Below are 3874 nucleotides of genomic sequence, written 5' to 3'. Positions count from 1 at the left end.
CAATAATACCTGACTGCAGCCGACAGCTGCTTCAAACACACCCAGTTGCTAGTTGCTACAAACATACGGCTACATACGGCTATAGTAGATATCACATATATGTAGAACTAGATGCAAAATGACAGACGACGGTGCCGGTAGAACGTAAAAAGAACTAGATGCAAAATGACAGACTTGCCGTTTAGTAGTTGCCACGTTGTTAACAGCCGCCATCTTAAAGCAGTAGACTTCTCTAGAAGACTTTATTGTAGCGAACTAATTAACTTTTTATCTAAAATACTCCTAAATCGGCAAAATCTTAACTTGAATCCATCTTTAAATGATGAAACAGTTTTAAAACTTTGACATGTCGAAAGTAGACAAAAGAAGAAATTATGGAATAACGCGAGAATTTTAACAACTTTAACGGTTGATTCACTTCATTAAATTAATTGAATGTAGTTTAAAGCTGCTGATACAGAACGGGACTTGAGTGTTTTATTTACTGTTTTAAACTGTTAACATGATACTGAAATATTAGTGTGGTTTAGCTTGAGAGGAATCTTGAACGATTTTGAAACTAATGTACAAAACATTAAAAGCGCGGGGGGGGTGTAACATAATTAATCGATTTATAATCGAATCGGAGCCTCTGAATCGTAATCTTAATCGAATCGTTATTTGCCAAAAGATTCCCACCTCTAATAGTAACGCGTTACATGTACTCCGTTACATTTACTTGAGTAAGTTTTTGAGAAAAATGTACTTCAGAGAGCAGTTTTACTGAGCCCTACTCTTTACCTTTACTTGAGTAAATTAGAAAAAACGCTACACTTAGTCCGCTACTTTGGACTACAAAAGAGTTGTTACATTTTTCCTCTTTATTCTAAATACAGTGGTACCTCTACATCTGAAGTTAACTCGTTTCTGGACCGTGTTTGTAAGTCGAAATGGTCGTATGTCGAGCAGGATTTTCCCATTATAATTCCATTAATTCGTGCCACAGCCCGAAAACCTACACTAAGTCCTTAATAGATACTGCTGCTACTATTATAAATGGCAATAACACATAGCAAAACAAAAAAAAATATGAATAAAAAAACAGAATAATAAAATAAAAATAATACTAATAATTTGTCATAATGTAACGAATCCGGTTCTGATGTGGCAAATGTGTTTTGCGTGCTGTACCTGAATGCACCGCGTCGCTGACGTGACAGAGATAGGGAGAGGTACGGTTGACATTTTACTTTCTCTTTTACTGTTTTGTTGAGAACACCGTCAACTGCGGCGGACAGTAGGCGTGCTGTGGTACACAAGTTCTGAAATAAATGGTAAAAACCTGACAAAGCTGGCGATTTCTTTGGCGATTTTACACAATAATAATTGTCACCTTAACTAATAAACATTGGCGAACGGAGATTGGAGGAGGACCGTGGAGATCGTTAACGTTCTACGGCCGTATTACTGAGCCAGTACACGGATGCGCACCCCACGCTCATATTTTTCTATGATTTCCATCTTCATTTCAATGGTAAGCGTCACCTTTTTCCTTGTTTCACCACCTGCACTAACATTCTTGGAAGCTGTGTTGATTTCTCGCACAAGAATATCCGCTGTGCGTCGGTCTGTGGTGCTGTCATGTCGGATGTAGAAACAAATGGCTAGTCAAATTTTACGTCGGCTGTCGAAGCGATCGTATGTAGAGGTACCATTGTATTAGATTTTCTGTTTTTTTTTTTTTTTTTTTGGTCAGCGATGCTAGGAGTTGCTCTACCAATTTCACCAATGAGACGTCGCAACAATAATCACATGACTCTATCATACCAATCAGACACAAGCTTGCCTTTCCATCATCACGCCAGCCTTTTCAATCACGTGGCGTCTTTAAAGCACTGTAAAAATGAAGTATTTGATGTAGAGATCTGCCCTCAACATGACTCGAAAGTGCTCACTTTAACCTGTCTCCCAGATTTTATTTGGCACCGATTGACCACGGAAAACCGGAGATATCCTTTTAATTTCTTAATAGTAACTAAGAGGGAACTATTTACTATTCAAGCTAGGAACTATTTTCTCCACTAGAGGGCATTCATGCTCATTGGACGAATAACGCTTAATATCTGTCATTTATTTTTGTTTCGCTGGAATTCATAGATTTTTTTTTTTTTTTTTTTTTGTATTTCTTTAGCATAAATTTGTATTTTAATGGGTTGTTGTACAGCAGGGGTGGGCAAACTATTCCACAAAGGGCCGCAGTGGGTGCGAGTTTTTGTTGCAACCCATCAAGAGGACACCTTTTCACCAATGTGGTGTCTTATAAGTGCAATCAGTTGATTGCAGTCACATGCTTCTTGTGTCCCCGACCCCTTATTGGTTAAACTGCCTGTGTTGGATCGGTTGTAATAAAGACCAGGACCCACTGCGGCCCTTGAGGACCGGTTTGTCCATCTCTGTTGTACAGTATCACTGTTGTTGTTATAACAACAGTTTATATAGATAACTTTGTGCTGAGAAAAAAAATGCCATTTTTTAGAAAAAAAAAATCAAACAAAATGGACGCAGTTACTCACAATGTTACTTATTTATTGAGTATTCTTTTCACCAAATTCATTTTTACTTGTACTTGAGCAGTGTTGTTAATATTACTTTAAAAAAGTAATTCATTTCAGTTACAAATTACTTCTGCCGAAAAGTAATTGAGTTGGTAACTCAGTTCCCTCAACATAAGAGTAATTAGTTACTCGGCAAAGTAACTGACGTTAGTTTTCGTCTTCTACCCGTTATTACATTATCCATTTTAACATCAAATATGTTTATAGTAACTGATTGAATTGAACTCTTTTTTTATTCCAAAAAATATAGGTCACCTTTTTTACATTTTTTTTTAAATTACACCTACATATATAAGAGTGTAATGGTATACAAACTTTAACTTTCAAATGCTGTGAGAAAAAAAGCCTTTTTCCTGTTGTACTGAACCATGACTTGTGTGTATCATCACACCCCTAATATATGTAGATATATTTTTCAATATGTAGGTGAGGCTCGAATCTCTACACTCTTCTATCTTTGCTCTAGTTGTTTTGATAAAAAAATAAAATAATAAAAATCACACACAGTTTATGGATACGTCATTCAAGAAAAATTTAGGACATTTAGAACTGTATGTAAAAAGTTTCCAGAGAGTTTAACATGACGCTCGCCACGCTAAATGCTAATGCTAGCGGGAATGCGAATGCTATGCTAACACTCCGAGCCACCTAAAAATAATGCCGTTAGTAATGCTGTTATACTCTAACGCCGTTATTAACAACACTGTACTTGGGTACATTTTTTGGATGGCTACTTTTACTTTAGTAATATTATTTTGAAGTAACGCTACTCTTACTTGAGTAAAAGTTTTGGCTACTCGACCCACCTCTGCCTTCATGACAAGAAACTAGAGATGGACTTTTGCACAACACGGCGCATTCAAACCAATCATTAGATGCCCCCCCACTCCCCCCATGAACATGTTAACACGCTGACAGACATAGACAAGCCACTGAAGGAGAGGAAGGCAAATCTTTCTTTTCCAGCTCGCTCGGTCGAGAGGGAGGGAAAATTTGACACGGCTGACTTGAGCGCATTTAGCATCATTAGCAAACAGGAAGTTTCCCCTGCAGCTGTTTGCGCCATGAAGGGTGGGACCAAATGGGAGGCAGTGGTGGTTTGGGCAGGGGGTAATGGACAAATGTTACCCACCACTTTTTGATATTTTTTTTTCCTGTGTGTGTGTGTGACCTGAACACAAAAAAATGACATTGCAAATGTCTTATGATATCTCTCAAATTGGCGTGACATTCCACAGTTGGCCTCCGGGTGAGCGTGTGTATGTGTGTTGGGGGGTGGT

At 37.9% G+C, this 3874-nt stretch overlaps 1 protein-coding gene across 7 annotated transcripts in view; it reads left to right on the top strand.

Moving 5' to 3' along the window:
- The window catches only part of meis2a (Meis homeobox 2a), a 225099-nt gene that overhangs the window by 126220 nt on the left and 95005 nt on the right, over positions 1-3874 (top strand). The gene's annotated exons all lie outside the window — the stretch shown is intronic.

This window comes from Corythoichthys intestinalis, chromosome 15 (genome assembly GCF_030265065.1).
Source record: "Corythoichthys intestinalis isolate RoL2023-P3 chromosome 15, ASM3026506v1, whole genome shotgun sequence".
Taxonomy (NCBI): Eukaryota; Metazoa; Chordata; class Actinopteri; order Syngnathiformes; family Syngnathidae; genus Corythoichthys; species Corythoichthys intestinalis.
Note: the sequence above shows the minus strand (reverse complement) of the source record. Positions and strands in the feature narration are given on the sequence as shown.